Below are 21,716 nucleotides of genomic sequence, written 5' to 3' on the forward strand. Positions count from 1 at the left end.
TTTCTCTTGAAAGGCTAGCTTGTTGCTAGACACAAAACAAGCATTTTATAGAAGGTGGCTGACAGTTATGATTATTGAGATTATTGTTAATTTACAAAGCAAGGTTAAGACATTGAACTGATGATACCAGAACTCAAAGGACAAGAGATATAATCCAGCATTGTATAAATGATAAAACCAAATCCAATTTTAATTAAATGACCTGACCAAGATTAACATTTTGTGGAATTATTATCAGAAGCCAGAACTCTATCTTCTACCATAGTGCACTTTTGACACCATGCTGCTGACTAAAAAAAAAAAAAAAAAAAAAAAGGTCAGAATCCCATAGGCCTTAGATTATCCTCTCAAAATTTCAGTGTAAAACAAATTCTTCAATATGAAAAATGTTGGGTTATATTGTTCCACTACTATTGAAATGTAATTTGTTGTTTTATTCAGAGACTCATCTCAATTATTAGTGTACTTTTGACACAAATGTTAATGGATATTTGAAGAGTTTTTTATTCCTTCATGACAATTGAGGGGGTATAGTTTACATTTAGCTGTACATAATATGCTTTGATTTTTTAAGTAGTAATATTAATTTCTGGAAACCTTTGATTTTTAAAATGATTTATTTATTTTACTTAATTTATTTAATATTTATTTCTTTTATTTGAAATGACAGAGATAAATGAAAGGGGAAGGAGAGATAGAGAGAGACACCAGCAGCACTGCTTCACTGGGGGCTTGAACCCTGGTCCTTGCATACAGTAAAGTGTGTGCATCTGGCCCCCAACAGATTTATTTTCATTTCTTATGAAGAGAGAAAGAGAAACTATGAAACTCTCTGGTGATCTATGCTATGCATGAGATCTAACCAGGAACCTTAGGCAGGCAAATTCTGTAGTCTAACACCACAGCTGTGTATCTTGTCATTACCAGGCAATTCAGAATTTCAATTTTATTTTTATTTTTATTCTCATTGTGCCTCCTATATTTATTTATTTATTTATTTTTATATTTAAAAAATTTTATTTAAGAAAATATTAATTAAAAAAACCATAGGGTAGGAGGGGTACAACTCCACACAATTCCCACCACCCAATCTCCATATCCCACCCCCTCCCCTGATAGCTTTCCCATTCTCTATCCCTCTGGGAGCATGGACACAGGGTCATTGTGGGTTGCAGAAGGTAGAAGGTCTGGCTTCTGTAATTGCTTTCCCGCTGAACATGGGCGTTGACTGGTCAGTCCATACTCCCAGTCGGCCTCTCTCTTTCCCTAGTAGGGTGTGTCTCTGGGGAAGCTGAGCTCCAGGACACATTGGTGGGGTCTTCAATCCAGGGAAGCCTGGCTAGCATCCTGATGGCATCTGGAACCTGGTGATTGAAAAGAGAGTTAACATACAAAGCCAAACAAATTGTTGAGCAATCATGGACCCAAAGCTTGGAGTAGTGGAGAGGAAGTGTTAGGGAGGTACTCACTGCAAACTCTAGTGTACTTCTGCTTTCAGGTATATATTTTGCAGTAGTTTATGGATACCTGTGAACATAAGCTCTCTCTCACAGAAACTGGTGTATATCATGGTTTTGGGACTTTGTCAGAAAGTGAACCACCTGAGATGAAATTAGAGTGTACTATAAAAGGAAAGGTCTCACCCGAGTAATGAAGCTGAAGGGTTGTCATTCCACACGTGAAGTCTCTGGAAACAGTCTGAGCTGAAGCATGTTGAGGTGGCAATCGTTGCGTTGGTTAGGTTGTGATCGGTGGATGCAATATTATTTGATATGGATTGGGAGAGGCATATGGGAAAGTGGGCCCTATCCAAGGGTTCCAGGACTGGGGGAAATAGGGGCTCTATAGTGGAGATGTGAGGTTCCTGCTGTCTTAGGGTTCAAAAAGACAATTGATAGTTAATGTTATCATCACATTATTTGGTAATTGGGTTAACTTTGAAAAGTCCTTTTGTTATGGTTTGCTGTACAGTACCCAGTATCTTGTATATACCTGTGCTATTGGATGCTTCTAATCTATTTGGTCTTGGCTTTTGAGAGAGTCCGCATATCAAATACACAGCCTATATATTAAAAAAGATTCAGTTTGTGTTTGGAAAAACTTTGAGACATACAATTGATTTTCCCCCTCATATTAATTAACTAGTGATTTATATGTCTACATTTTGCTAGGAATGTACATAAACACCATTCCCACAACCAAAAGACTGTGACCTATCCCTCCCACCCACTCCCACTCCCAACTGGCCCAGGAAGCTGCATGTCTACCCCTCACCACAGGGTTTTTACTTTGGTGCCCTACTTACAATTTGGTCAGGTCCTGCTTTTAGTTTCCCTTTCAGATCTTCTTTCTCAGCTTCTGTTGATGAGTGGGATCATCCCATACTCATCTTTATCTTTCTGACTTAGATCACTTAACATAATTCCTTCTAGCTCTGTCCAAGGTGAGTCAGAGAAAGTGGGTTCATTGTTCTTGATAGCTGCATAGTATTCCATTGTGTATATATACCACAGCTTTCTCAGCCATTCATCTGTTGTTGGGCACCTGGGTTGCTTCCAGGTTTTAGCTATTATGAATTGTGCTGCTATGAACATAGGAGTACACACCTCTTTTTGGTTGGGTGTTATGGAGTCCTTGGGGTATAACCCCAGGAGAGGAATTACTGCATCATATGGAAGGTCCATGTCTAGCCTTCTGAGAGTTTTCCAGACTGCTCTCCACAGAGGCTGTACCAATTTACATTCCCACCAAAATGTAAAAGGGTTTCTCTGTCCCCACAACCTCTCCAACATTAGTTGCTGCTGTCCTTTTTGATGTATGCCATTCTTACAGGAGTGAGGTGGTATCTTAGTGTTGTCTTAATTTGCATTTCTCTGACAATTAGTGATCTAGAGCAGTTTTTCATATGTTTGTTAGCCTTTTGGATCTCCTCTGAGGTGAATGTTTTGTTCATATCCTCTGTCCATTTTTGGATGGGGTCATTTGCTTTTTTGGTGTTAAGTTTGCTGAGCTCTTTATATATTTTGGTGATTAGTTTCTTGTCTGATGTCTGGCATGTGAAGATCTTCTCCCATTCTGTGAGGGGTCTCTCTGTTTGTTTAATAGTTTCTTTGGATGTGCAGAAGCTTTTCAATTTGATGTAGTCCCATTGGTTTGTTTCTGCTTTAGTCATCCTTGCAATTGGGTTTGATTCATCAAAGATGTCCTTGAGGTGTATGTGGGAAAGTGTTTTACCGATGTTTTCCTCTAAGTATTTGATTGTTTTTGGTCTGACATCCAGGTCTTTGATCCATTTGGAGTTGATTTTTGTTTCTGGTGAGATAAAGTGGTTCAATTTCATTCTTCTGCATGTTACAACCCAGTTTTCCCAGCACCATTTATTGAAGAGAGCCACCTTCTTCCATTTAATCCTTTGGGCCCCCTTATCAAAGATTAGATGTCCATAGGTGTGGGGATTTATTTCTGGGCTTTAATTCTGTTCCACTGGTCTGTGTGCCTATTTTTGTTCCAGTACCATGCTGTTTTGATGATGATGGCTTTATAATATAGTTTAAGGTCTGGGAGTGTGATGCCTCCATTTCTGTTTATTTTCCTCAAGATGGTTTTGGCAATTCTAGGTGTTTTCATGTTCCAGATAAATGATTGTAGTGTTTGTTCTATTCTCTTAAAGAAGCTAGGTGGAACTTTGATGGGTATTGCATTAAATTTGTATATGGCTGGGAAGAATATTCATTTGGATGATATTTATTCTCCCAATCCATGAGTATGGGATATCTTTCCATTTCTTGGTATCAGTTTCTATTTCCTTGAAGAGTGACTCATAGTTTTCAGCGTACAAGTCTTTCACTTCTTTGGTCAACTTTATTCCTAGGTATTTGATTGATTTTGCTGAAACAGTAAATGGGAGTGATTTCTGGATGTCTTCTTCTTCAGATTTAGTGTTTGCATAAACAAATGCCACTGATTTTTGTACATTGATTTTGTAGCCTGATACGTTGCTATATTGCCTAATAACTTCCAGTAATTTTCTGCTGGGTTCTTTAGGTCTTTCTCTGTATACTATCATATCATCTGCAAATAGTGAGAGCTTGACTTCTTCCCTTCTAATCTGTATTCCTTTGATTTCTTTCTCTTGCCTGATTGCTATGGCAAGAACTTCCAATACTATGTTGAAGAGTAATGGTGACAGTGGACAGCCCTGTCTAGTCCCCGATCTGAGGGGGAATGCTTTCGGCTTCTGTCCATTGAGTATGATGTTGCTGTAGGTTTGATATATATGCATTCCACTATCTTGAGGAATTTCCCATCTATTCACATTTTTTGTAGAGTTTTGAGCATGAATGGGTGTTGGATTTTGTCAAAGGCTTTCTCTTCATCTATTGAGATAATCATGTGGTTTTTGGCTTTGTTTTTATTGATGTGGTGAATGACATTGATTGACTTACGGATGTTGAACCAGCCTTGCATTCCTGGGATGAATCCCACTTGGTCATGATGAACAATCTTATTGAAATGTTGCTGTATCTGGTTGGCCAAGATCTTGTTTAATATTTTCGCATCTATGTTCATCAGAGATATTGGTCTGTAGTTTTCCTTTTTTGTTCTGTCCCTATCAGTTTTTGGTATCAGGGGGATGTTGGCTTCATAAAAGGTGGAAGGGAGTATTCCTGTTTCTTCAATCTTATGGAAAAGTTTAAGAAGTATGGGTATTAACTGTTTCCTGAAAGTTTTGTAGAATTCGTTTGTGAAGCCATCTGGTCCAGGACTTTTGTTGTTGGGGAGATTCTTAATAATGCTTTCAATTTCTTTGTCTGTGATTGGTGCATTTAGATTTTTTTCTTGGTTCAGTTTTGGAAGGGCATATGTTTCTAGGAATTGTTCCATTTCTTCTAGATTCTCTAGCTTGGTGGCATATAATTCTTCATAGAAGTTTCGCAGGATTCTCTGGATTTCTGTGGTGTCAGTTGTGATATCTCCTCCATCGTTTACAATTCTATTAATTTGAGTCTTCTCTCTTTTTTGTTTGGTGAGTCTGGCTATGGGTTTGTCAATTTTGTTTAATCTTTCAAAGAACCAACATTTGGCTTCATTGATCTTTTGTATGGATCTCTTATTTTCGATGTTGTTTATTTCTGCTCTAACTTTGGTGATTTCTGTCCTTCTGGTTGCTTTAGGGTTCCTTTGTTCCCCTTACTCTAAGTCCTTGAGGTGTTGCAGTAAGGTCGTTCATTTGAGCTTCTTCTTGGTGTTTAATATGTTATTGAATGGCTATAAGTTTCCCTCTCAGTACTGTTTTAGTTGTGTCCCAAATATTTTGATAGGTTCTGTCTTCATTTTCATTTGTTTCCAGGAACATTTGAATTTCTTGCTTGAGTTAGTCTCTGACCCAGTGGTTCTTAAGGAGTATGTTGTTTAGTTTCCAAATTCTGTGACTTTTAATAATTTTCTGTTTGTTTTTAAATGTTAGTTTTACTCCATTGTGGTCTGAGAAGATACTTGGGATGATTTCAATGCTCTTGAATTTATTGATGCTGTGTTTGTGGCCTAACATGTGGTCTATCCTTGAGTATGTGTTATGTGGATTTGAAAAGAAGGTGTACTCCAGTTTTTTGGGGTGAAGGAGTCTGAAAATGTCCAAGAGGTCTAGTCTGTCAATCTCTTCATTCAATTCTCTTGTATCTTTATTGGTTCTCTGCTTTGTTGATCTGTCTAAGTGTGAGAGTGGGGTATTGAAGTCTCCCACTATTATTGTATTACTATTGATGTATTTTTGAAATTCTTTCAGTAGGTGCTTGATGTATTTAGATGGTCCCTCATTGGGTGCATAGATGTTAATAATTGTTAAGTCTTCTTGGCTGATTGATCCTCTAATCATTATGTAATGTTCTTGCCTATCTTTTATTACTTTATTTAATTTAAAATCTATCGTGTCTGAGATGAGAATGGCTATTCCTGCCCTTTTTTGTGGTCCGTTAGCCTGTATGATAGTTTTCCATCCTTTCACTTTAAGTCTGTGTTTATCTTGTTGTGACAGATGGGATTCTTGCAAGCAGCATATGGTTGGGTTATGTTTTCTGATCCATCCCCCCACCCTGTGCCTTTTGATGGGTAAGTTTAAGCCATTGACATTTATTGATATTATGCATTTAATGTATTGTGGTGCCATTGTTAAAAAAAAAATTTGTTTTCTCTGATATATTGCAAGTATTATAGTGATGTTCTTGTTTATAAGAGGTCTTTTAAAACCTCTTTTAGGGCCGGCTTGGTGATGGTTGCCTCCTTTAACTGTTGTTTGTCTAAGAAGGTTTTGATCCCTCCATCTAGTTTGAATGAAAGTCTAGCAGGATATATTATCCTTGGTTGAAACCCTTTTTCATTCAGTGCTCCATAGATATCTTGCCATTCCCTTCTGGCTTTTAGAGTTTGAGTGGAGAAGTCTGCAGATAATCTTTTGGGTTTTCCCTTGTATGTGACTTTTTGTTTCTCTTTTGCAGCCTTTAGGATCCTTTCTTTATCCCTACTTCTTCTCATTGTGACTATGATGTGTCTTGGTGTCTTCAGGTCTGGGTTGATTCTGTTTGGTACTCTCTGGGCCTCTTGAATCTTGATGTCCTTTCTGTTATTCAGGTCTGGGAAATTTTCTTCTATTATTTCCTCTAGAATGTTTGTTTCCCCTTCCTCTCTTTCTTCCTCTGGCAGGCCAATTATACAAATGTTACTTCTTTTGAGATCATCCCATCTGTCTCTGTTGTTGTTTTCAGTGTCTCTCAATCTCTTTTTAAGCTATTTAACCTCTTTCTTCATTTTCTCTAACTCATCCTGTGTCTGACTAATTCTGTTAGTCTGCTTTCCCTTGCCTCAGCTTCTTTCTTCATTACAGCTATTTCAGCTTTCAGTTCTCTAATTGTCTCAAGATAATCAGTATTTTCCTTGGGGGGTCTCAACTGTTGTTTCCCTAATACTGCCATTCCTTTCCTCCAATGTTGTTTTCATTTCTGTGATTAAGAAGTTTATTATTGCTTGCATACTTTTCTTATCTATGGTTACTTCTGGCTGATTTGTAGTTTCTTCTGGGCTCTTGTCTTCATTCATTGGAGTAGCAGTTTTATTTGTTTTTTATCTACCCATTTTTTTTATTTATGTGTTTCTTTTTTTTATGCTCTGTTGTTCCTCAGTTGTTGTGTCTTGAGTACAAGTAACACTGTTCTCAATACCTTTATGACAATTGCACTCACCAACCTCAGGAATTACAGTAGCAACTGAAGCAAGTATTGAAGCAGTTTAATCGTTACCAGTTAGCCAAACAATTTTCCAGTCTGTGAATAAATAGTAACTAAATCCCAGTGAATAAGAAAGATAAAAGAAAGAAAGGATAGCAAGAATAGACAGTTATGCAAATCTACTATCCACTGTATATTCTAGGGTAACAAGAGGGGAAAGGGAACTAGAGCAGAGAGATACACACATAGAGAGTCCACTCTGAATCAGATTTCTTCCCCAAAATAATTCACAAATTCAGAAAGGCAAAGAAGAAGGAAGAATTGTATGACAAGATAAAAAAAAAAAAAAGGCAAGAGAGAGAAAAGGGAAAAGATAAGAAAAAGAGCTGTAATTAAAGAGCAGTGAAAGGAAATTCCCAAATGTTTATCAGTGAATTCAAAAAAGCACACAGTTTGGTGGTGTGGAGGCTGGGGCCTGTGACTTTGGAAGCTGTAGGATTAAGGAATAAAAGATGACAAGAATGAGAAAAAGAAAAAAAAAGAATGAAAGAGATAGAGAGAAAAAAGAAAAAGATAAGAAAAATAACAGTCATAAAAGGGCAGTGAAAGGAAAGGGTTTTTTATGTATTTATTTTTAATTATTTAATTAGCTATGCAGGGTGAGGTGGGGGGGTTGGCTACTTAGAAAGAAAAAAGGCCAGAGTTTTCAAAAGAGTAGTCTTAGAATTAATGATACTCCCTGGTGGGACAGGAATTTGGTAAAGAAAAGGAGCGCCTATCAGGGGATCCTGCTAGGAGCTGGTCCCCAGGGATTGGTTATGGGGGGGGGGCGGGGAAGGAGGTATGTTTAGAAATTAAAAGGAAGAAAAAAAATTTTTCCCTCTTTTTTCCTACTCTAATTCTTAACCCAAATTAAGTTATAGTCACCTCCTTGGTGTCACCGCTAGGACCCCTTATTGGCTGGCCTACTAAAGGCAGAAAATCCTACCGTTTCCAGGAGATGTGGTCAGAGCTCAGCCACTAGCAGCTTCTCAGTCCGCCATCTTCTGGGAACCCCCATTTATTTATTTATTTATTTATTTATTTATTTATTTATTTATTTATTACTAGAGCACTGCTTATCTTTGGGTATTGGTGGTGCTGGGGGAAAAATCTGGGACATGTTGCATGCATATCCTGTGTGTTATCACTGCAGTGTCTCCTCAGTCTTCAGTGTAACACCTTAATCCTCCCAAAATAATTTGCAGTAATTCCTATGACAAACATTCTTCAAGAAATCTGTGTCACTTCTTTCTTAGGAGTCCAAATGTTAAGTATTAAAACTCAATATGCTGAAATGTTTCTATTCCTCCTGTTTACTTTCTTTACTATTTTTTTATCTTATCAATTACATCCCTATTGAAATGCATTTCTTCATCTTTTCATGTTATTTTTAGTTGCATAATGCTTTAAGTGTTTTTTTTTACCACATTTCAGAATTATCATAAAAACCAGTCATGTAAATTCTTTAATAACAATAATAATCACAAAAAGAATCTTACCTCTGTGATTTTTTATAAAAAGGTACATAGGTAGATGGTTTAGAAAATCAGCACATGAAAGTTCTAATTTTCATTTACAGTTCACCTAACTGGAGTGGGTTGGAACATTGTTTGCACTCATAGCAAAGAGGATACCCTCCCAAATGAGCTATCTTGCAGGCCCAAATAGCTTCAAGTTAAAGCCATAGGTATAGGCATTTTAGCTTTCTATTTTTAAAGATTAATTTCTTTATCTTGCAAGTCACAATTCAAAGAGAATATTTGGTATACAGAATGTAATCTCTAATCCTTGGGATGTATTATGATTTTGATCCTAGCTCTAAAAGCTGGTTTTATCTCAGTGTAGCTCTGTAAAAATAAAATATGATGTATGTATCTAACATATTTATTTATTATGATCTATTTATATCACTTTTCTTTTAAGAATTCTCATTATATATTATTTAAAACTATTTATTTATTTATTCCCTTTTGTTGTCCTTGTTGTTTTATTGTTGTGCTTATTATTGTTGTAGTTATTGATATCATTGTTGTTGGATAGGACATAGAGAAATGGAGAGAGGAGGGGAAGACAGAGAAGGGGAAAGAAAGACACCTGCGGACCTGCTTCACCGCTTGTGAAGCGACCCCCCCCTGCAGGTGGGGAGCCAGGGTCTTGAACAGGGATCCTTACACCTGTCCTTAAGCTTTGGCCACCCGCACTTAACCCGCTGAGCTACTGCTTGACTCCTCACATTATCTTTTTTATATTAACTTTTTTTCTACAGAAAGAAATAGATATATTAGCTATTTGAACAGCTTCATGAATACTAGTGTGTTATAATGTCAGTTCTGTTACTGCCATGACTATTTAGAATCAGTAAAAATATACCCTTTCTTGATTTTACCACAGTTTTTATGACGTAGTCTTTCAAAAAGTAGAGAAGGAAAGTATGAAGACCATATTGAAAAAGGATTTGCAGAGTAAAAAACAAAAGCTGTGCTCAGTGTTGAGTTAACAACCACTGAGTTTTTATGTAAGAGGATCAAATGGTTTTATATGAAGAGGGTGCAATTTAAATGCTGGAATATTACTTAGCTTTAAAAAATGATGAAGTAATCTCTTTTGCATCATCTTGGATGGAACTTGAAAACATGTTAAGTGAAATAAGCTAAAAAGAGAAGGTAACTACTAAATGACTTCACTTATAAGTAGGAATTAATAAACAGGGACAAGGAAAGAAAACAAAAAATGAAATGTGGACTGGAAATAGTGTATTGCACAAAAGTAAAGGACTCTAAGGAAGGAGGAAGAGGGAGGAATGAAAGAGAACTGTGGGGTCCTTGTGCATAACAGAAATTATACTCATGTGTCAATGGCTGCACTATAAATTATCAACTGCCCAATTAGAAAAAAGATTTTTTTTCTTATGTTTACTTTTAAATTTATTATATAGATTAATACAATGAGTTAAAAAACAGACTCTGAAGAAGGGCAGTGAGGGTGCTTGGGGGAGCTTTGGATTCCTGGTACATGATGGTGGAAAGTGACCTAAGTCAGGGTGAAAATGTTTTACAGATGCCTGTCATGGGGAGATGAAAAATTGTATCCATGTGACATCAATTTTACTGTAAACAATTCCCCCTCCAATAAAATTATAAAAGCAGGGGATGACATTTTGAAGCACATTTTCTGTTCTACAAATGACACAGGCTACACTGCATTATTCTTTTTTCTTTTTTTTTTTTTTAATTTTTAGTGATATACAGAGGAGTTTAATGTATTGGTGTGTATGTGAGACTCTGCGTCACTCCAGGAAGTTCACCCTGCAACTTGGAAAAGCACACAGTTTTATTCTGGTTACATTGCAGTCCCCAAAAGGGGGTGGGGGAACAGACCAGATGGATTTATCTCATTACTTCAAAGTAAGCAGGAAATAGACAAAAACAGTCTTTCACATAGTTACAATACATGCCCCGATCCTTGGTACAGGCAGAGATGGGGAGACTTAGTATGTACCAGTGCCAGGCCAGCTGGATTCCTCCCTAGTCAACTTCAAGCACCATTGCCTTGGGCCTACTAGTTTAGGAATGTGGAGGGAGGAGGTACAGTAGCTGCAGTCACTGATTGCTGTAAGGCCCATCAGGCACAGAGCACATACAGACTTGAGCTATATATATGTCCCTATATCACAAAGGAAATACAAATCTCTACCAGGCACATAGACTGAAATACCTACATAGGGTGAATCCCACAATCCATAATCTTTATGGATTATCACATGACCACTGGAGATTAAACAAACCTGGTCAAGGAGTTGATCAAGCATGGACCAAACAGGAGGCCAAGCATTAACAAAGGGATGGTACAGACTTGGGAGAAAAAAGCATCATTACAGAAGCAGAGGCTGCAAGGTTAAGGGGTGTAACTAGTATCTCTTAAGAAAGAACAGATTAGTATTTTTTATCGAGATTACTGTATATTTTAGGTTTGCAATTTCCCCCCTCTTCAGATTATTTTCAAGTCACTCATACCACCAAAGTCTCAGTCTTACTTTAGATAAATTCCTTAACTCCCTCTCCTATTCTCCCCAGTCCCTTTACCCCCTTTACAAACTCAGTTTGGCATCAACATCTCACCAGTCTGTTTGTTTGACTTTGCTTCTTTGCTTGCTCTTTCTTCTCCTTCTCCTTCTCCTTCTCCTTCTCCTTCTCCTTCTCCTTCTCCTTCTCCTTCTCCTTCTCCTTCTCCTTCTCCTTCTCCTTCTCCTTCTCCTTCTCCTTCTCCTTCTCCTTCTCCTTCTCCTTCTCCTTCTCCTTCTCCTTCTCCTTCTCCTTCTCCTTCTCCTTCTTCTTCTTCTTCTTCTTCTTCTTCTTCTTCTTCTTCTTCTTCTTCTTCTTCTTCTTTGTCTTCTTGTCATCTGCATGAGTGAGAGCATCTGGTTTTTGACCATCTCATTGTAATTTCTTTTCAGATGACCCCCTCAAGCTCTTATTCATTTTATGGAAAAAAGGCAAGATCTCATCCTTTCTTACACCTAAGTAGTTTTCTCAGTATATAAGATATAGTTATTTCTAGGAATCGAGCGGTAGCATAGCAGGTTAAGCACATCGGGCGCAAGGACCAGAGTAAAGATCCAGGTTCAAGCCCCCCTGGCTCCTGGCTCCCCACCTGCAGGGAAGTCACTTCACAGGACATGAAGCAGGTCTGCAGCTGTATTTCACTCCCCCTCACTGTCTTCCCCTCCTTTCTCCATTTCTCTCTGTCCTATCCAACAACTACGACATCAATAACAACAACAAGAAAAAAACAAGGGCAACAAAAGGGAAAATAAATAATATAAAAAAGATATAGTTATTTCTAATAGCATTAAAATGATCTTCTACTACTAAATGTGGTTGGCTAGAATTTTGTTGAATATCTTAGTATCTCTGTTCATCAGATATATTGATTTTCAGGTCTATTTTTTTTATTGTGTCTCAGTCTGCTTCTTGTATTTGTGTAATGTTGGCTTCATAAAAGATGTTAGGGAGAGTTCCTGTGTCTTCAGTATTTTGGAAGAGCTTAAGGAGCATTGATAGTAGCTCTTCATTAAAGGTTTTGTAGAATTCATTTGTAAAGCCAACTGACCCTGGACTCTTATTTTGGAGGAGGATTTTTATTATTATTTCAATTCCTTTGGCTGTAATTTGTCTACTCATGTTGTCTGTATCCTGGTTTAGTCTTGGGAGGGTGTATGTTTCTAAAAATGTATTCATCTTTTCTAGATTTTCTAGTTTTGTGGTATATAGTTGTTCATAGAAGCTTCATGTGATGCTTTGGATTTCTGTGGTATCTTTGAATTTCTCTTATGATCCCTCCCCTTTTATTTATAAAATGATTTATTTGAGTGTTCCTTTGTTTCTAGTGAGCCTTACCTAGGGTTTGTCAATTTTTTTACCCTTTCAAAAAACCAGTTATTAGCTTCATTGATGTTTTGTATGGTTCTTTTGTTTTCAATGTTGTTAATTTCTGCTCTCATTTTTGTTATTTCACTCCTGCTTGTTTAAGGTTTCTTTTGTTATTATTTTTCTAAGTATTTCAGGTGTGAAGCCAGTTTTCTTATTTGAGTATATTCTTGTTTCTTGATGTGTGTCTGTATAGCAATGAATTTCCCTCTTAGTACTGCTTTAGCTGTGTCTCAAATATTCTGACAGCTTTTGTTTTTATTTTCATTTGTTTCCAGGAACATTTGAATTTCCTCTTTCACCCAGTAACTATTGAGTAATGTGTTGTTTATGTTCCATATTTTGGAAATATTCTCTAATATTTTTTTGCTGTTGGATATTAGGTCAAATCCACTGTGGTCTGAGAAGATGCTTGGGTTGATTTTGATGCTTCTAAATGTACTGATGTTCTCTTTTTGACCTAGCATGTCATCTGTTTATGAAAATATACCATGTGGAGTTCAGAAGAATGTAGACTTGAAATCCCCAACTCTTATTTTACTGCTATCTATGTAGTTCTTCAGGTGATGCCATATTTGTTTTACATATTTTTCTGCCCCTTCATTTGGAGCTATTTGTGATATGTACAAATCACTGCACTCATTACCAAAATCCTTTGCCATCCCTATATTTCCTCTCTATAACCAATATAATTCTCACAGAGTCTAAGTGAATGTTTGGTAACCAGTTTTTTGTTTAACTAGTATATTGGTCTAATCATTTATATTTCACATGAAGGTGAAATCATCTGGTGGTTGTCCTTTTTTTCTTATTAAGGAAAGACTAAACAAATGCGGTTATGTTAGATTAAAAAGCTTCTGCATAAAAAAACCAGACAAAACTTCTATAGGGGTAAAGAGGCAATCTTCATCATTTGAGAAATTATATTCACACATCTTACAAAGGATTAATGTTTTGAAATGTGTATTGTAATCATATAGCTCAACAACACAAAATCAAATAACCCAGTGGAAAATGTGGGCAAAAGACATAAATATATCCTTCTCTAAAGAAGACACTCAAGAGTAGAGCACAACAAGTCAAATGCAGGTGGTGAAAAGCACAAGGACCGGTGTAAGATCCTGGTTTGAGCCCCCGGCCCCCCACCTGCAGGAGAGTCACTCACAATTGATGAAGCAGGTGTGCAGATGTCTCTCTTTCTCTCTCCCTCTCTGTCTTCCTATCCTCTCTCCATTTCTCTCTGCCCTATCCAACAACAATGACATCAATAACAACAACAATAATAGCTACAACAATAAAACAAGTGCAACAAAAGGGAATAAATAATAAATGTTTTTTTTTAAAGAAGGCATATGTGAAACAATGTGTTTCACATCACTTGTCATTACAAAAATGCAAATTGAAACCACAGTAAAATACCATCTCATGCTAGTGACACTGGCCTACATCAAAAAAAAAAAAAGTGGAAAACACTGTTTTGTTAAGGATGTGCAATTATCCTAAATTTTAAAATTAAAAATTTTAAGATTTTGTTAACATGTCTCCCTTTATTTAAAAAATCTATTTATTAATGGGAGAAGAGGGAAAGAGAGAGCGAGCAAGAGAGAGAAAGAGAGAGGAGGGATTATACTCAGGACCTCAGTGCTATAGCCACTGTATCACCTCCAGTACTACTAAAATATCCTCTTTTCTATAATTTTATTGAAAGTATTTAAGATTCTAAAGTTAAATAGGATGGAAAAAATGCATTTAGTATTTTTGGATTTATATATACCTTGAAATGAAAATCTTCTAACTGGAACAAAGGAACATATAGCAGATAAAGGCTTGATTTAGAACCATTTTTCGAGTTTAGAAAAATTTCTGAGTTATTCAGATTGTGGATGTCCAGCTACTGGATAGTTTCACTCATATGTGGAGTATAGAGAACTGACACACATGAATTTGCAAAAAATCAAAAACAAACAAATGAAAAACCCACAAAAGCAAGTTGTTTCTAAGACTTGTGAGAACTATGGTGGTTATCTTTGAATGATGGGAGGGTGAGGAACTATACATTATAATCTTAAAATATTGTAATCCGGGAGTCGGGTGGTGGTGCAGTGGTTAAGCGCACGTGGCGCAAATCGCAAGGACTGGCCTAAGTATGCTGGTTTGAGCCCCTGGCTCCCCACCTGCAGGGGAGTCGCTTCATCTCTCTCTCCCCCTCTCTGTCTTCCCCTCCTCTCTCTGTCCTATCCAACAACGACGACATCAATACAATAATAATTACGACAATAAAAAAACAACAAGGGCAACAAAAGGGAATAAATAAATATTAAAAATATTATAACCCACAATTATTCACAAATAAAAATGGAAGAAAAAAAAGATTGTCAATATAGTTAATCTGAAGTCTACCAATTAATTAAACTCAATTAAATAAATTGAGTTTAATCTCTTTGCAGTGAAGGAGAACATATACCAAAGGAAATCATGAGGTATATTACTAAAAGGTATTAGAACAACAGACAGTAGAAGTTGGACTTTGACAAGTTATGAAGGGAATTCAGGAACCAGGAATTTGATCTGGGTTAGGTAATGTCTGGAAACATGCAGTATTTTATGACTACATATCTTAACAAATCTTTGTAAGAAGGAGAGCCTAGCTGTGGGAAAATAGTAATTGATAAGTTAATAACGTTCCTTCAATTAAGTTGAGATTATCTAAACATTTTTTAAAGCCAAAGTAACATTGACAACATATAACACAGGATAATATGAACATTAGTCATAGCTCATTTGTTCTGAATGAATGGACCATGAGTTACACCCCTGATTTCTTTAGTAAAGGGCTGTCTAACCATACTCTCAGCATTCTTCTCAGAGCATGTTTATTTATCAGTGACCTCCCTAGTATTTACATTTAGTGTAATCTAGTTAAGGGGAAAACTTTGTAAGTTATCAAGTGATGATTCCATTTTGCTCTTTCTTTGATTCATCTCTTTCTTCTTGATTTTACTCTACGTAGAAAAAAAAAAAAGTCTGTAACTTCTGTGTATTTCATCTTTGTTAGATAGCCAAATTCATCACTCTCAATTTCCACTTTCCACACCAAAGATAACACAATCCAGCTGAGATTTTTGCCTCTATATAATGAGGACCCACTTCCCTTTAGTTTTCAATATCGTTTCCCAATCTCTTCTGAACTCTTGTCAGAGATACTTCAGACATCTGTGTTCCTGCAGTTCTGTTTAGAATTACACAATGATTCTCAAAGATGACAGAAACTTTGTTAATAACATTTGCAAGGTTCTCTCTGCCAGATCTTTGACTTCCTTATTTCCATCAGTCCTCTGTTCCAAACATTCTAGGCCTTTTCTGTCATCCTCCTCACCATTTCCCTACTTTCTCTCCATGACCCAGTTCCAAAGCCATCTCTTCATTTCCAGGTATTTGTGAAAGCGACATTACATTCTTATCACCAACATTTTTCTTAGCTTTTGACCTATAGAGCTTTGTTGGCTAGACATGCCTTCCTTCATCTTGCTTCTGTTCCTTTTAGCATGGAAAACTATGCTGAGAGAAATTAAGGAAAACTTAATAAATGAAAAGACAATGTTATTCTGTCTTCAATTATCTTCTGGCTGAGGGCGATATGGTTAAAATAATAGGAAACAAATTGATTCTATGATATGTTAGAGAATGTAAGAATATAATAAAAGAAAGCCAGATATATAGATCAACAGAACAAAGTGAAATATCTGAAGTTAAACCTACACATATATGTTTTTACTTTTGAAAAACGTCATGTTGTTACGCTAGTTCTATGGGTATCTGATAGTCTTCTCAACCAATGATATCTGAAAAACAATCAGTATGAGACTTCATACTATATTTAGCAATCCAATTTAAAAGTCAGTAAAATGTTTGAACAAATATTTCACCAAAGAAGGGAAATGACAAGAAATAAGAACAGAAAAGATGTTTATCTTCATGAGTCATTATAGGAAATGCAAATTAAGCCTATTGTGAGATACCAATAAATACCTCTTAGACTTGCTAAAATGAAAGAGGCTAAATATACCAAGTGGGGAAAAAATGTGGAACAGCTGGAAGTTCCTCTTACATTGCCCTTGGGAATACCAAATGATACAGTGAGTTTGAAACATGGTTTGTCGGTTTCTTTTAAATTAAGAAAGGGACACGGCAATCTCACTTGAAGGTGTTTATTCAGAGGAAATGAAAATACTCTTCACCAAGACTACTACTAGAATGATTATGACATCTTTATTGCAATAACCACTCCTTTGAAATAACCAAAAGATCCATCAACTGGAGAATGAATAAAAAATATATATAGTGTATCCATACAATGAGGTTGCACTCATAATAAACAAGGGAAAAGCAAGCATACCTGTAACACCCTGGATGAATTTCAAATGTATGTGCTAGCATGAGCCAGACAAATACAACTTTATTCTGTCTGAGTTCATTCATATTACATTCTAGAAGCTGCACAGGCCACCCTATAAATAAAACCATCTGAAATTGTGGTTGGAATCTCACTGAATATATGTATCACCTTGTTAGATCTTCAGATCAAACATCAGACCAGCCAGAATAAAATGATTTATTTTAGGGGGTGCGGTAGAAAAAAACAGCACCCGGATAGTTTAGATCAATTCAAAGCTTATCTTTCATAAAAGTGCCACACTGATCTTAGAATAACTCCAGTAAGTTTCTTGGAATCTGAGAGACTTGATGGCTGTGTGTGTGGTTATAAGAACTGAAATTTGATTTTATTATCTTACATGTTATTACAATTCTATTTTAAGTACCTTTCTAGGAATATTTTTGTTCTTGCATTACTTAATTTTATGTTTTCACTTGGTATTATAACAAAGTCTGATATGTACTTGATGAGGAAATTTTTTTATCATTTTGTTGGGGGGTTATTGGTTAACAGTACACTTATTGATACATGGGTACAATTTCTCATCTCCCTGTGAAATATATCTGCAAATCATTCTTACTGCCAAGTGGAGTCCTTTTCCACTATCATGCACCAAAAACCAAGTACCCTTCCTCTCCACCTCCTCCTTTCTCCTCCTTCCCCAGAGTCCTTTGCTTTGGTGCAATATAATCACACCAAATCCAAGTTGAGGCATCATTTTCTGTTGTTAACACTTCATTTCACCCGTTCTAAGGGACAGATTTGGCTGCTTTCAGGCTGGCAGTGGCATGGCCTTTCTGGTACAATGCCACCCTCTTTCCTCACTGTTATACCCTAGCAGGAGTCTAACTCTGGCCAACTATCTTTTAAGATACGTGACACAAAGAAGGCTTTGAGGATATTTCCTTTTGCTGTTCAATTCTAGATGAAATCTGTAAGATGTAAAGAAGGATCCTGACTTTGAAAATAACCAAGCTTGTTCTTCAGTAGGCACTGGATGTTAAAAGCAGAGAAGTTCTGATACTCCTTGTACCCTCCAAGGTCTCCTAGGGAAAGACCCAGACATTCATGCTGAGAAATAGGTCAGTGAGGATGGGTGGGGGTGTTGTGCTGTGTACACAAGGGGTGGGGGCTCTGACTGGTGGGATCATAGTGGAAAGGGTCTCTTGTTTGACTTTAAGCAGGGCTATTGTTAAGATGCCTGATGTGTTTTGAAGTGATTCTGTAAACAGCAACTGCTGCCAATTAATCTGTTTGAGTTTTAGTTTGGTATTTCCTTTGCTAGCATGCTTTAAGAGGACAGGTTGTAGGTTTGTGTTCTAAAAAGCAAACTGTCAGCTGCCTTGCAAAGTGCACAGCGGTGTTCCCAAGCCAGAGGGTGTCCATCCTGGCGATGTGTCAGAGTCACCTAGTGAGCTCATAAAATAGCACTGTCTGCTCATCCTGCCATAATTCAACATCTCAGGAGGAGGGTATTGCGTTGATGTGTTGCTGGTTTCTTTTACAGCTCCCCAGGGGATTCTAATAGGCAGCCAGGTTCAGAATCATTATCTCTACCTTGAGGGCATCACATATCCACATATCATAGGAAAAACAGTCTTCTCTGGGTCTTATGTTTCTTTTTCTGTCCATCCTCCTCCCCTAACAATCATCTTCAGTTTTCTATGAACCCTATTATACATCTCAAATATTTATTTATTATGAAAAAGAGGGAATGTGAAGAGAGGGAGGGAGAGAGAAGACTAGAACACGCTGGCATAAGGTGATTGAACCTGTGATCTCTGGGAACTCAGACATGCAAACCAGTTGGCCCTGTATCATGCTGAGTCTAAATCCTTTTATCTCAACTCTGCCTTTATCTGTCATGAAAAATGTGTCAGCTACTATTAAGGCTTTTGCTTTCTTAATGAGGTGTTATAAATGTTTGTGTTCTGGTGCTGAAGACATAGAAGAAAAGAAAGTGCCATTTTTCCTTCTAATTCTCAGAGAACTGTGTCATTTGACTCCCTCTTTGACACCAGGGTGCTCATACCTCAGTACTGCCCTTCAGTTGTAATTAGTGTGGCAAAGATTCATGGTTGGCCAGCACTTGGCTTTGAAAACTCAATAGGAATTATGTGACATTTAGCCAAGAAAGAAATATCCCCAAACTAAACAATATCAAAGAAACATATCTGTGTTTACTCACAGAAAAGCATAGAAGCCCGAAGAGGTGGCACAGTGGATAAAGCATTGGATGCTCAAGTAGAAAAGTTCAGTTATTTAGCAGACTAAGCCAAACAAGCCTAAAGAAGACCTACAATACAGTAATTTTTAAATTAAAAATCAAAGAAGCAAAAACAAACTCTGAGACTCTAATACAAATCTGCAGTTACCAAAATGATATTTATTTTTAGGATTTATTTTATTTATTACATATGAGAGAGTTTTGCATGATCTAGACTTAGACATAGAAGGATAGAGAAAAACAAGAACATCACTCTTTATATGTAGTGCTGAGGATCAAGTCACATTTCTCAGGCACGTAAATCTAATTCTGTAGCTGTTGAGTTACTTTGCCAGTCACAAAATTATATTTATTTTTAAGAGTCAGGATGAAACTAAATGCTTTGGAGATAGGAGACAGGCATATAAAGGGCAAAATTGCAGGAGCTTATGACTGTATGGATAGGAGCTGGCAAGAGACATTAGGTGACTCGTGTGAATAATGATACTGTCCACTACAGAGAACTCTAATAAATATTGAGTTACAGGTGCCTACAGGACATGAAATCAGCCTGCCCCTTTGTAACTGAAAATGCAGGCCTGATCTGGAAGAATAAATCAGAGTCATCAAAAGATAGAGACTTAAAGCAGTTAGAGAGATTATGTAATAGTCCTTGTTAGCAGCATCTTCGAAGCAATTCAAGTGGAAAGCACAGTTAACATCCAAGCAAATACTTGGAAAGGATGAACTCAGAAGAATCTGCTGTGTGTCTGGAGCTTGAATGCAGTGCCTGACTGGCAGGAGAAATAACTAGTGACAGAAATAGAAGAGGCAGGCGGAGGTGGGTTGGTGATGCATGAAAATAGATATCTTTAATGTAGCCCAGAAATGGAAAGTTTCCTAACTACTGGGATTTTTTTTTTCTCCCATGTGCTTTCTAGATGTATCTCTAAAATTATCTACTTTCTGTCACAAAAAATTGGACACTTATAAGTGATTAGAAATTAATATGGACACTGGCCCTACAGGCCGTCTCCCTCAATAAAAGTTTAAATCCCCTGAGATTCCATTGCTCTATCACTTGCAGATATAACTGAGTCTTAAAACAGGGCAATTCTGAGGTGTTATGCCCCGTTTGTCCTGCAGGTGGCATTGTTAACTCACACTGCTGCCCTTGACTAGTCACTCAGTGGAGCCCAGGATATCCCATACTGTCTAGATGTCTCTTCTGTCCAGCACATGCCCAGTGGGGCAAACTTGAGAACAGACCATAGTAAAATGAGGGAGGCATTTCTATTTCAGTAAGAGTATTAGTTTGGTAAAGAGGAAAAACTACATATAAAGTCAGAGGAAGACATATCTGGATTTTGGTAATATATTCCCAGATGATTTTTAGCATACAGCAAAACATCTGGGCTAGGTTTTCCTTTTCTAATTTCCAACAACTCTTACTAGAAAATTAAAATTTTAATGAGAATCTCTGGACTGGTTCAAAATCACGTGTGGATGTACACATTTACCAGGTAAAGTGACTGTGGTCATCCTTTATAGTGTCTTCTGAATAACAATGCTTTCTGAGTTTTGTTTGCTTTGCTTTGCAATCACTCATTACTCTGATTAAAGGACAGGCAGATATCCAGGAGTGTTGTTTATATGGCTGTGTGATTTTCTCCCATTTTGAATTTGGCTGTTACTTCTATCATCACCATCTTGATTTTTTTTTTTTTTCTTTTCTGTTTCAAGGGATCTTAGTTTAGAACCATTCACTGAAATGGTTGAGTCAAAAGAGATGGCATATTAAGTCATATACACATTTTTATGAGTGTGAAAAATTATAAATGGAGAGAGTAGAATGGGCAATAGTAAAGTGTTACTGCTAGTAATTACTGGGTGGTAGGGTTTTTAAAATTTAATACATCACTTTATTGGGGGGGAAATGTTGATATACAAGATTGTTGGTGTCACATGTATACTATTTCATGATAAATGTCAACATGTCACCCCCCTAATTTCTCTTCTATTTGCATCATAGGACATTGATTTTAAAACAATATTTTGTTTATTTACTAATCAGAAAGGTAGAAGGAGAGAGAGAAAAAAACAGACATCACTCTGGTACATATGCTGTCGGGGCTTGAACTCAGGACCTCATGCTTGAGAGCTCAATGCTTTATCCACTGCATCACCTCCTGGACCATGATGCTGATTTTTTAAAAAATTTATTTATTATTGTATAAAGACAGAGAGAAATTGAGAAGGTAGGAGGACATACTGAGTAAGATAGACAGTAAAACACCTGCAGCATTGCGTTACCACTCATGAAAGTTTCCGCCTGCACATGGGGACCAGGGCCGTGAACCTGCCTTTATACAATGTAATGTGTATGC

The 21,716-nt window shown here is 36.9% G+C and overlaps 1 protein-coding gene across 4 annotated transcripts in view; it reads left to right on the top strand.

Annotated features, from left to right (window-relative positions):
• Positions 1–21,716, top strand: part of PXDNL (peroxidasin like) — a 515,089-nt gene that overhangs the window by 260,178 nt on the left and 233,195 nt on the right. The window lies entirely within an intron of this gene.

This window comes from Erinaceus europaeus, chromosome 1 (genome assembly GCF_950295315.1).
Source record: "Erinaceus europaeus chromosome 1, mEriEur2.1, whole genome shotgun sequence".
Taxonomy (NCBI): domain Eukaryota; kingdom Metazoa; phylum Chordata; class Mammalia; order Eulipotyphla; family Erinaceidae; genus Erinaceus; species Erinaceus europaeus.